The sequence below is a fragment of the Oxyura jamaicensis genome, chromosome 9, assembly GCF_011077185.1.
Source record: "Oxyura jamaicensis isolate SHBP4307 breed ruddy duck chromosome 9, BPBGC_Ojam_1.0, whole genome shotgun sequence".
Taxonomy (NCBI): Eukaryota; Metazoa; Chordata; class Aves; order Anseriformes; family Anatidae; genus Oxyura; species Oxyura jamaicensis.
In genome coordinates, this window is record NC_048901.1 from 19,721,063 (window position 1) to 19,734,704 (window position 13,642).

A 13,642-nucleotide genomic window follows, 5' to 3' on the forward strand; every position below is an offset into this window, starting at 1 on the left:
CTGTTGGTAACTCGTGCTTCCCCAAAGCCACCCTACCAAAATAACGTAGAACAACATCTGACTTGCGTGGGTGATTTCATCTTTCAAAGGGCACCAGGCACATAAATGTATTTGAGATGTTGAACCTTATCGGCATGCTGAAACTCATACAGCCTATCACAAAACTGCCTGGCAGAGGAATATGCAGGGGCAAACACCAAATTGCCTGAAGTACATGCGTTAAGAAACATTTTCATTACAGTGACAATATTTGGATGCAGGGAGAAGTCTTATCTTTAAATTTAGCACATCTCCCGGTGACCATGACTGCACATAGGCAAGACTAATTTTGTTGGTCTAGAATCACATAATTAAGGCTTCTTGCTAACAGCATAATCACTACTTAAAATACTAACATTCAGGTAAAGAGATTTTTTTCTGTAATGACCATCCTTACAAATTAAATAAGGTCTTGTCAGAAGAAAAAAAAAAGTTATTTTGAGCAATTAGACTCCACAAAATGTCATTACCATGTTATTTGTAAGTTGTCTCATCTCTAACTAAACTACTCAAGTACTCCTAAACAAATAAATAAATCTTTTCCCAGTGCATGTTTTCTTTCTCCTCTGTATCAATAGTTATGAAATTATCTCATAACTTTGCGTCTACGAAAGACACTCGATACTACTTACAGTTTTAAGCTGAGCTTACTGCATCGAGTATCTCCCCCTCACAATCTCCTCCTAATCTTCTGTAAAATGTTTTTTTTTCAAGGATGAGGCTTTTTGAAATTGGATTTTTCTATACAAGGAAAGAACCAACACAGGTTTTTTTTTTAGCAGTAAACAGTGGTGTTCAGTTACTCGCTCTCGCAGTCCCTAATCTCACAGAAGGCTAATGCGCATCCTCCGTCCACGCAGAGAGGAGGGCACACGGCACTTTGAAGCGGCAGACTCTCATCAGCAAGACTATGTGAGCAAAGGTGAGTGACCCTAGCACTCCTTAAACAAGTACTTGCTGTCCTCTGGTTATATATAATTTACTGGGAATAAAAATAATTCATGAAAACAATTCAGGAGGGACTGAATAAAACCAGCACTGCTTTCCAGGAATTTGTTGCCAGCTGCTACAAAGGTCAGCTCTTCTAGCCTGCTGATTAGCTTGATACACTTATTCCCACAATGAAAAACAGAGTTGAAGGTTTTTCTACAAAAATAAGGACATCAATGTATCAAAAACCACATTACATTATCAGGCGGCAGACCATCAGCTTTGCTTCCACCAAGTGGAGCAAAGTAGCAGAAACCAAGACACGGAATAAACTCACCACTTTGTCCAAAGACGCATCCAAATGTCAGATGACACTGCATGCACAGTCCATAAAACGCAGCTTTCAGCCTCATGCCCAAGCCTCCTACAGACGTACCAAATTGGGAAAAGCACTACCAAAGTCATCTTTACATAAGAATACCATAATAGCTGTTTTCCTCAAAACAGATGTCCTAATAACTAGACCTCACTCTGAAAATATGCCTAGATAGAATTTACCAATAAAATAGAGTTATTCTGTTCAGTTATTCTGATACACTCCTAGCAAGGCTCCACACATTTCAGCGAGCAGTATTCCTAGCAGAGTTATCCTACAAACCTATCGCTTTTCTTACCCACTGAAATACTGTGCCCTGCTTTGCAAATTAGATCCCACATTTTTCTCCATATTACATTAGTCTAGAATAATGCTATGGACTTTCACAGACTTATTTCTTTGGCAGACTAGCTGTGGCAGTTCGGAGAAGTTATTAAAACTTTGGGATGCCTATTCTAACCTCAAAAGGTCTCCCAGAATGAGAAAGCAAGCCCACAAAAATTACTACCCACATCAAACGCACTGTTAATACACTATTCAGATAGAATAATCTAAAATACTAAATTGAATTCTTTGTTTATATTTGAAACAGACACCTTAGTATTAAATATATATTAATATACATATTGCAATACAGACAAGCACTGCACAATAAGCAGTCCCTATATAGCTGAGTCCCTTGCTTTTTTTCCCCCCAACCATAATTCTCTCTCTCATTAGAAATAGCTCTTCTCAATAGAAAATATCATGGTCCCAAATAAGAACAGTTACTGCCTTGATACGGTAATTTGACTCCCTGTGGTGTGCATCTGTGAACCTTTAATTCTCCCAGCCCAACGCATTGAATTTTCTGGGTCAAAATTAGAGACCACATCAATAAGCTCAATAGTTTACAGAATGGCATACAGAGCAAAGTTTAAATATTTATCCTTTCTGTGAAATCACTGAACATTAGTGGAAAAATCTTCTGAATAGAAGAACAACATTCTTTGCTAACTGTAGTATCGTTAATTGCTGATGTCTGCTTGTATTACAGTTTTCCAGAGTAAACCTGAGTTTTTAAAAATAAGCAAAAAGTTTTTCAAATGTGCTCAAGAATTTAGAACCACAAATTCCTGATTAAGTTTGCCAAGAACGATACTTCACAATTCCACTAAAGTCCTTCCTGCAGTTTCTCTGATAGGAGAAAGCAATAAATAAACAGCACCCTAACAGTTCTGAGAATTTAGGGTCTGCTTTGACCTCTCTACTGAACAGTCTCACAAGCCATCCTCACATTTCTGATAGATTGGCTTTGTGTGTGTGTGTGTGTGTCAGCTAGCAAGTGTGTTGAAGTACAGGAAAAAGCATAACCTGCAGTTGAGTTGCATGCACCCTGTGTACAGGTTTTCCATCCATACATCTTACTTCAGTTCTGAGTTGAGCAGTACTGGAGAATTTTTAGTAGGAAAAAAAGTCACTGTACATTTTATAAGAACAGCCAGAAACTTGATTCTTCCTTATAAAGTTCTAAAGAAGCTTTATAGAATTAGACGAGCTTTCCAAAGAAGGATTTTTACTTAAATATTACCTGTTCCCCTCTACCAGTCATTGTCTTAAGTCCACATGGAGCTAACCAGTTCAACAAGGATCACTACAGTTTACAAAAAAGATCATTCTTAAAACTAGCAAGGAAGACATGCAGGAGAAAAAAAAAAAAAAAAAACTCATACAGCTGCTGTAAAGGCAAATTGTACTGCCTGCAGCTTTTACTTTGAAGGTCAAAGATTCTCCGAGTCACAGAAATTGCTCTTCAAAAGGTGAGAATAACAGTTCCTGTATACAGAAATGTTCTGCCCAGCTATTTTGTGCAGTGAAGACCAATGATAGCCTTTTTCATTCCTAGCTGGGAACTGCAGGCCAAATGTCATGCCAAGATAATAACGGGCTGATTTCAGAATATTGAGAAGCAGCTTGAAAGTGAAAAAAACAACTTTGACAAAATGAAGAAATGGCGGCGTTTCAGCACAACTGCAGCCAGAGATGATTTAGGGGAGTGATCAAATTAGTTTCAGTACCTTTGTTCCTCTAATTCATCAATCTGCAATTACTGTCATTGTGATAATAATTTGTATCAGTTGTCATTTACCAAATTAAAAAAGAGGCAGATGCTAAAACTCAAATTACATCATTACAAATAAGAACACTACTACTATTATGTGTGCTCCATTTATCCCTGGCCCTTAAAGTGGACAGTTCTTCATCTGTGTGGAGGCAGAATTCCACATCCTTTTTTTTATTATTATTATTTCCCCTGTAAACAATAATCAACATGTAAAACAGCTCCCAACTACAGGAAGTGCTCCATTGGGTCAACATCAGTAGTGCTGAGTCTTAGCAAACAACTGATTTTCTTGAGTAGTTTTCCAAAAATCTAAGTCAAATTCAATAGCAAAATAAATAAAATTAGAACTAGGTTGACCTGTGCATTTCCACTAGGAATACAGTTTTCTCAGAGCAATCTTTCAGGCCATGTGGAACTTGCCATTTTTACATCTCCTTTGGGCATCTGGCTCTCAGGAAAGGCTGCTGCCCCAAGAGCTAGGTGCAGTTTCTTGGCTGGAACAACCCAAAGCTTAAAAGCCAACTCCTCCACTTTTTTTTTTTTTTTTTTTTTTTCCTCCAGATCAACACTGCCACCTTTCATTTAACCAAGAACTTGCATCTCATAGTTGATTCTCCATCTTGCAACTACTTATACTGCTTTACTGAAATAAATGAATGCATACTTGAGCTCCCCTTGACATTATACCACTGCTGACTTCAAGAGTGCAAAACTATGGTTGTCTTTTCTCCTTCCAACCCTTGCTATAAAAAGAAGCCCAGCTCAGTTTGTTTTGCCTCTCAATCTCACCCTGATTATTCAGCACACACACAAAAAAGAATCTGGGCCCACTCACTCCTCCTTTCTCTTCCTTCCTCCACTGACAAGCAAAAGGGAGTCACTGCAGTTTACCTCACTCATTCCATATTTCTACAGTATCAGAATGACTCATTTATGAACAATTTTTCTCCACAACAAATCATGCAGAAAAGAAACACTGCTCTCCAAATTACTCCTTTTAGATAGGAACAGAGACTGAAAAAGGACAGAAGGACTTGCTTGTGGTCACAGAAGTATGATATGTTGTAGTTTCCATCATTCTCCACTGGTCTTCCTAGATGTTTTCTTTAAATGCATCCTCTGCACCCCAATTCAGTTTAGAAATGACTCCATCCTTCTCTATCCTATGGTAGCAAGCACAGCGGTGCATGATACAGGAAAGGGTCTATTAGGAAAGGGTCTTTTTGCTTCATTGCAAGCTTCCCAACCTTCTGCTTCAGTCAACTGCACTGCTCAGCTTGGGTGTTGAAATTCTGTTTTTAGAAAAAAAAAAAATCTGAAGATTATGAAAATTAAGGCTAATAAAAGCCAGTTTTAGCTAATAAACTAGGCATGGAGGCTTATATTCTTATTTCCCTTAGCAATCTTTCCTCCTGTTTGTGTATGTCTGCATTAAACTCTTAAGAGAAGGATGCACTCCTAAAAACTTTAACTAGCATGTAAGAGTAACTTCTGCAATTTACCCTTAAATAGATTTCAATAGCTATCTTTTCATCTGAATAAAAGCTTGCTTGCTTAGCTATTTTGCAGACAGCCCAAAGAATCAAGCATTCATCTCAACTTGCAAAAGAATTGATAAGCACATAAAGATAATTCATCTCTAAAAACAGAAATGCTTCAAGAGTCATTTGAAACCAATTCACCACTTTTTAAAGTGTTTTAATGATCTACAGCTTGTATAGGAAGCCCATCTATAGAAGAAAGTGGAAAATCATGACAAACATCAAGTCTTTCAGGTTTCCACCAATTAAAGAAGAAAAAGTCTGTTAGGTAGTTACCACTACTTAGCCCCACTTGCTGGATTTTAAAGAAAGTTTGGGATTCATACTTTTAGCAAGCTAATCAGCACGAAGAAAAATACATTAAGCGGAGTCCATCTCTAACCACTTCCCTTCAGCAGAAGCAAACAGCCAGAAGTATACCTCAGGGAAAAAGGGTATTAGTCCACCTCTTAGTTTCAACAAGCCTAAAAAACCATGAGATTTAAGAGAGCTGGGAATACAGTGACAGGAAAGATTAGTAGCAGGGGCAACACTAGGAAAACTAACACAGCAGACAGGGACAGCTGACATAAGTTGGTCTTTCTTTTACATAGTAACAGGAGCTTCTCTTCAGCTTCTGATTTTACGATTTGGGGTACCTAAAGCGTTTGTATTGCACAGTTTTATTTTTGTTTTTCTGTTCCAATGATTATATACTCGTTTGACACACGATTTCCTAGTCAGCTTTTTCTGTCACTCAAAAATAAATTTTAGAACAAAACCAGACATCTCAGCCTTGTCACTTTCCACTTTTTTTGGGGGGAAACTACCAACAGAACGTGACTATTTGGGAACGGTACCAGCAGTACTTTACCATTTGGGAAATAACCCAATGAAGTCATCAATAGTAGCAGACTACTATTATTAAGCAACACACAGCACAGGCACAGCACAGAGCCATGAGCTGCTGTCCCTGCCATGGCCCAACAAGCTGTGCTCGGGAATCCCACCTAGAGAAGGCTTTCCATGGCTCGAGTTATAAAAGAATAGTGGTGGGGTATCTTCAGACACCTCTAGGCCCCAAACTCAAGTCTCAGGCAGGCCGCAGCCGCGTGCCCTGTCCACAACGTAGTGAGAGGTGTAGGCACTGAATAAATGAGCCTTCAAGTAAACCTTTAATAATCATAGACCTGCAGACAGGCTGGCATCTCTATTCAACACACTTTCTAAACGTTTCGAAGGATGCTGCTATTAGAATGCAAAACCAGTAACTCCCAGTTCCACGCAGCAACGGGAATAAGGCCAACCTGAAGAGCCATCACAACTCCCGGTGGTGTCACACAACTGCCTGCCAGATGCTGAGCAAGTGGCCAGACCCTAGGTCCTCACTCATCACCTGGAGCACATATCCTGAACATGTAGCACTGCCTTTTTCACTTGGGGTGAACCGTCACAGAGCAGTTCCTTGGGTGACCGATCGTCCCCTGACAGCACAGTTGTTTGGAAAACGGTGACAGACTTGGCCTGCTTCTCCTTGGGAGCCAAAGCAAACATGGCTGTATTTTCGCATTTTCTTTCCCTGTCTACAAACATCAGAAATGCTCTAAACTAATGATTATCTGGAGTAGCACAAACAGAGCCTCAGCAGCACAAGCAAGAGGGTGTTCGGCTTGGTTACTTTTTTATTCCCTTGGGAGATATTTCTGGTTCCAGCTATCTACCACCCACTTAAAATTTGCATTACTTCGCATGTCTAACACCAGACAAGACTCAGTCCAGTGGGACAGTAAATTGATGCTACTCTAAAACTTTGAAGCAAGCACCAGAATCAACATTATAATCATGCATAATACCACTTTTCTTGCTAAATCCAGAGCTTTCAGCACTCCTATCACCTATGACAATGAGCATATAATGAGCTGTCAGAGCACACAGAACAGCAGTCCTGGTGTGCAAAGTAAAATATTACATTAATCTACAACCAAAGATTTATGAAAATTAACATCAGTGTCACTGCAAAATGTCTTCATTTCTCCTCTCCCTGTTTCTGTATCCTCAGATACCCACATGAAATCCTTCAAAGTTGTTTGATTTTGTTTGTTTGTTTAAAAAGCAACCACTATAAAGTACTCTTCACTACACATCAGGAGGTTTCCTGGGTCATGTATCACCTTGCATTACAAATCTGAAAGAATCTACTTCTATCGACGGTACTAATGACCAGTGTAACAGTATTTCAGTATCGATTCTCCTGACTACCCTAATAATGCTGTCCTATTAATAACACACGAGATAAGGCGAAATGCATCTTCTTTAGGATAACAGCTACAATGATTACCAATGGATCTGCAGGCCAATGACACTATTTAACTCAGAATATTATATAAACAGCTATAAACAGCTTTGCCTAGAGAAAGAAATAAAATTCACTTTATTTAGGCATCTACATTCTTTTGCATAGAGTTATTATATACACTTCCTTACACAGATACAAAACAAGTAACACATTGATATAACAAAGTCTAAAATTCTGAATTATTTTCTGTAACAGAAAATGAGAATTAGGAAATTGCATGAAAGGTTACTGGTGTCTTTTGGTGCCTCAAAATTAATCTTATTATTATACATTTATTAATTATTAATTTTATTATTATACATAATTATATATTATTATATTATAATGTATTATTATATATTATATAATAATATTTATTATTATAAAATATATTATTTTATTATTTATTGACTTACAATAATAATATATTATTATTGTAAGTTAATAAAATGATGTCATAACTACCTGAGGTACAAACAGCACCTCCGATGGACGGCATTTTGCACAAGCATAGAGGACTGCCCACAGAAGCATTTCCTTATCTACTTTGAAAATTTCACAGTCAACCTCATCAAAACTCTATGGACCGCCTGGGCCCCATTTCAGAAGATGTTTAATGACATCCTCATATGTTTACATGTTGTACTAATCAGGCACTTAGAGTTATGTACATGTTGATTCCAGGTCATTAACTAATCCAAATTGTATTGCAGCTAACAGGAAATAAGTCACCGAACTCCAGTAGGCTCCCTATTAACGCTGTAATGAACGGGATGAAATTCCGTAAGGACAGACACCACAGTTCTGCCCCTTTGCACTGGAAAATCTTCTAAATATTGTCACCTTTTAGTCTGCTATTTTTATGTATAATAGTACAGAAAAGAGTCAAAACCAGTACCAGGAATTGTCCTGTTACATGCAATAATGCAACTTTTAAAGTGGCTTCTTCTTAAATATTCCAAAATGATTTTTTTCCTTTCACTATGAAGCAGACTATTACAAAGACACAACTAACATGAAAAATGAATATAGAAAAACTAATTTAAAGAGAAAAGGGACAAAAAACTTTAGGTGATACAGGATTACATTCCATTTGTTTCCTCTGAAAGGAGATGGGGAGACCTTAAATTAAAAAAAAAAAAAAAAAAAAAAAAAAAAAAGCAAGGTACAGACATCAAGTGGTTTATGGTAGCAGTAATCAACCTTTTGGTCTAATGCTCTGCTGGGAAAATGGAATGTTAGATACTCGTTCCAAACATGAGTTGCTTTACCAGAAGCAGGTTTGTCACGCAGGCCTACAAACCCTGATCTTACTCGCCCTGGAGTCAGCACCAGCCCCCATGAGCAGGCAGGTGCCTGGTGAGGAGCTGCAGAGAAGAGGAAGGATCAGGTACACCTGCACCATTGAACTGGCCACGTATTTGGTATTAGTAATTGATTTTCTTTAAGTATTTTTTTTTACTTATGAAGCCCTGTGCTTAGATTGAATCAGATGTAATTTAAGATAAGCAAGGCAAGGACTGCACTGACACACATTTTTAAGGAAAAACAGCATAAGGGATTCTGGGCAGGATGTCTATTCAGTATAGAACAACAAATATTGGCTATAGATCCTGAGGTTGTCCTTGTTCAGCTACTAACTGAACTTCTAACCGTACACTGCAGTACCAGCTCAGTAGCTTACCTCAGCCTCCAGACCACGATGAATCAAAAGCAGAGCAGTCTACTTAACATATGGTCAAATTGGGCTTCAAGGAACGTGAATGACTCAAACGGATTAAGCCTGTCTTTGAGCCAGAATATCCCAACTAACGTACATCATCCCAACATCATGCAGAAAAATCAATGGTCTCATTTTCTTACTTCTAAATAAGCATATGTGGGCTATGCATACTTACAGCTTTCTTGCTCTTGCTCAAAGCCCAGAGTTCACACAATTACCCTTACACTTTGCAGATGGAGAAAGAAGAAGGTCCCTGAAATTAAAATGAAATACTGGGATCAAGAGAAAACTGTGGTTTATAAGCTGAAGTAATTTTATGAAGTAGAGAGAAAAAAAATGATCTGTTTTCCAGTCTTCAAAACTAACTTCCAAGGTAATTTGATCTGTCCTTAGACAGCCTGCTCTATATCAGAAATTCCATTTTTAATATCCAATTGTAGATGACATGACAAGGAAGTATGTAAGACTGTATGGAACTGGGTATCACCCAACCCTCTGCAAACAGCATTGAAGGTGTACTGACCATTAAGCATGACAATAGTTTCACTGACAGCCACAAGGATTATTGTGCTCAAAATTAAACACTGCTTAAGTGCTTCTCTCATTGAGGCTAAATACAAGTTAATAATATCGTGACCACTAAGTACCCACAGCCTCCTGGTTCCCTCCTGATAGGAGCCTTTATTCAAACTAAATAAAACTGCTGCAATTTCACAGAAGTTTCACGCACTTAAAACTGGATTAGTGTCACTGGAAAAAAAAAAATCACAAAGCAACTATTTCAGACAGACCTATGATTCACTAACATTTAGTGCAGCACCACTTTAGAAACCAGTTCCTCTAAGTGTACCGCTTCATAAACAAATACATTTTTGAATAAAGCACCCTCTTAAGCAGACACACAAGCAAATCTTTTACTGTAGCCAGCAAAATGAGCAGACTTAGCTCAGAAGTCTGCCTGAAGCTGACAGCTGATCAGTCAGTCTAACACATGCTCCCTTTTACTGGACTTTTTTTACATGTGAAGATATACAAGAGTTTTTCACCGTATTCCTGGGTAAACAGGTCACTGCTCCTAAAAGGCTGCAAAGGCAATTCTGAATGCAGCCACGTCAAGCACACTTTATTGAGGAAAACAATTGGACTGTCTGATAGAAGATGAGCTTGATGAAGAGACCACCACAGACAATACTTATGTTATCTGGTCAGTGGCTTAAGTTCAAGGAAACTGACAAACAAGTTTAGTCAACCCAATCACTGTATTTATTATAGATAAGAACCATGCCACATTTGTATTTTCATACAGCAACATTCATATGCTTTCATTTCTTTCTCAGAAGAAATTGCAGGCTAAAATTCCAGCTCAAAAGATGCTAAGATACTCAGATAACTCAATTGTTACACATAAAACATCTCCAGAGTCCTCTCTTGAGAAAATCAAGAATACCATACTATCAGCTACAGCATAGAATTTGGTGACAAATCCATTGTCTTGTGATTTCAACCGTGCTGCTGATAAATACACAGACAAGCACTGACTTCATGGCCGAATGACCAAGGCACCAATTACCCAAGGTTAGTTTTCTATTTTCAAACACGTAACAATTCAATTTTCCTGGTGTGACAGGACAGATGCATGCTTTTCCTCCAATCAAACCAGAAGTGGAACATTTCCGTCTATGAGGATCCTCAAGAGGTCCCTTCTCAGCAGGTGAAACCTCTGTTCAGCTCTCCCCAACATTTTGCCAGGAGTGACAGATACAGAATTGCACCGCTAGCAACCATCGAGCTTCAAGAGACGGCCACGTAAGTGCAGTATATCTGGGGGGGAAAACAGCTGCAAAAACAATGACCTGTTACAGGAAGGGCAAAATGATTTGTTCCCATAAGAGAACTAGTCTCCATTCTACTCTTAGCACCCTCAAATAATGCAGAGCACATTTTTTTTTTCCCTTCCTGTAAGAATGATGGATGTGTAATGTGGTAAGAACTGTTTTCTACTGCTCTAGCTGCATTTCTTACCTCACACAACACTTTGCCTGCAAGAGATGGATAAATATTTGACATGGCATAATTCCCAATGCACTCCACAAAAGTTTCCAGAAATTTACATTTTTTCCTGTGCAATAATTAGATAAACGACAGTTTTTTTTCTTGCTTTTGTACTCAGTGTAATTATAAAACAAATTACATAATTTCACAGACATGTAAAATAATCCTGACATTATTTCACTGGTTCTGGCAGCTAGGATTTGAAGAAGAACAGGACCAGAGTTAATGAAGTCAGCACTAGAACCCTCATATAATTTTTTCTGAATACCTAAGAACTTCTATGTGGAGTAAAAATAAATCATTTTATGACTGCTTCCTGACAGAGGTGGGAGGAGTACAGAAGACAAACTAAAAACCACCAATAATTATGAAAATGTCAGATGTACGATGTGAAATGCACACAAGCCAGTCAGAGATTAACGCAATGTAAAAATACACTTTGGGGTTTATTAGTTGCAAAGTTTGTACAGTTTACTTGAAGACAGTTATAAAACCAAGAGATACTGATACAAAGATATAAAATTTGCTGTGACTGCAATCTGTCACAGGCTAAACTCATGACCAAAGGTTTTATGGTTTAGTTTTTTTTCTTCTTCTTTTTCAGGCTACCAGGTAATGTACTAAAGAATGAAAATGTCTATGTGAAAAAAGTATTTAAAAAAGCAAACAAAAAACTCTATTATGGCTTCAGTATAATGCATTTCCTTGCTTTCATCTCTGCAGAAGGAATTTAGCAGACTCAGTTTAACATTGTGTTTTCATTTTGCAGTGAAAACATTTAGATGCAGGACATCCCCACAAGATCCTACAGATGTTTACTGCATACCCCAGATGACAGATATCAGCAGAAACATTGTCAACTCACAACACTAGATGGAACATCAGTCCTTTAAGTGCTTGGCAATTGTTTCACTAGAAGTACTTCACTGATGTTACTGTAATATCTACAAATAGTTCTCATGATTTCCCACTGGCCAAGATTTGTTCTACCCTCATCAATTTGCACAAGAATTTGGTTCCAATACTAACAAACAGTTCATTTTAAAGATTAAGAAGATTTAAAGATTAAAGACTTTGTATCATAAGGACTCCAAGTGGGAGCAATCCCTGTGTTTGCTAAACTTTTGGCAAATGCTATCACTATTCCCCTCCACCGATTCCATTATTTTTGATAGCTGATTGATAACTAATTGCTATCAAAACTGATTTGATAGCAGTGTTCACCGAAGTTCTTTCTGGTCAGTAAAATATGTCAAAAGTCATATCCCTTCCTTTCTTCTTCCCAAATTCCTTTAGTTAAAATAGATACATCTTAAACCTTAGGCTGGCTACAGCTTCAGAAGCCTCAAAATGCCCCAAGAAGCATAACGTAGTTTTGAACCACAGACCTCAAAGCAAGTCAGACTTGGACCGCCAAGCATATCCACATCCAGACTTGCTATTGTTTAACCACACTTGTGGCTATATGATCTCACAAACCAAACTTCTAAAATGACAACTTATTACACACAAAAAAAAATAAATAAATGATCTCTTCTGACATGTAGGGAGAAGGCTGCATAATCAAGGATGAGGAAAAAGGCAGGGGACCCTAGAAAAACAAAGCTATGGGCTTCCCCACTCCTAATCTGCTTTTCCTCCTTCCCCATCCATGTAGACCCAGCTCAGGTCACTGTTGTGCAGGGGCTGGGCTTACTGGGGAACATAGCACTGCAGTTCCAGTAGCCAGACTGAGATTTGCAATGCATAAGGAAGACGACTGATGCTCATCCCCACTAAATGTGTTAGAACTAGCTACAAAATTAGTGGTTAATATTATATGTTAATGCATTTCTGCATGCTATCATTGCTCTTCAACTGAAGACAACGTTAGGATTATTTATTTTTTTTTTTTTTCCCTGAAATGGTTTTAGACATCACTCTGGAATTGTCTGTCTCTAAAAAAAGTTAAAAAAAAATTAACAGCTGGATACAGCATCTGCCTTTCCCAGGTCATTAGCACCTAAGAACAGTTAATTTATGAGACTATAAGGTTACAGAGAGACTGCCAATTAAATGGATTGCACTTTTTTCTACTATGTTCAGCTTCGTCTGCCGAGTGTTGCGGTTTAAAAAGTCATGCCAAACTGAAAAAGCCATCAGCTTCTCAATATTCCAGTAATTTTGTCAAAATCATTGGTCATTTTTCTTTGGCCTACATTTCATGGAGCAATAGGATTTTATGTAGTACTTTCACATCTCAGATTCATGGTTGTAAGGTTTAAAATAAGAATTTAGAAGGCAAGTAAATAAAAGCAGCAGAGTAAAGTCAATTGTATCTCACATAGTGTACACACAAACTCTTAAATACTAGAAATTAAGACAATCTAAGAAATATTTCAGGATATGCTATTTAATTTCTGAGTATGTGAGGCAGGTAGGACTCAGTCACTTGCACTGCTCTTCTTGCTTTGACCACTGAAGTGCTTTGTGAAGAGACACCCATCTTCCATGATCAAGGCTCAACATATTTGTCTGGTTTTTGTTTCACCTTTAATATATAGTGGTGAAAAAGAAGCACACG

The 13,642-nt window shown here is 38.0% G+C and overlaps 1 protein-coding gene across 6 annotated transcripts in view; it reads right to left on the reverse strand.

The window, feature by feature from the left end:
* The window catches only part of NAALADL2 (N-acetylated alpha-linked acidic dipeptidase like 2), a 438,092-nt gene that overhangs the window by 362,745 nt on the left and 61,705 nt on the right, over positions 1-13,642 (reverse strand). Inside the window, exon 1 of one of the 6 annotated variants that reach the window (XM_035335009.1) lies at positions 5,411-5,429. The exons of the other annotated variants lie outside the window; for them this stretch is intronic. The gene's annotated coding sequence lies outside the window, so the exon portion shown is untranslated. Of the gene's footprint in view, positions 1-5,410; positions 5,430-13,642 lie in introns of those variants that run through there. 6 annotated transcript variants of the gene reach the window in all.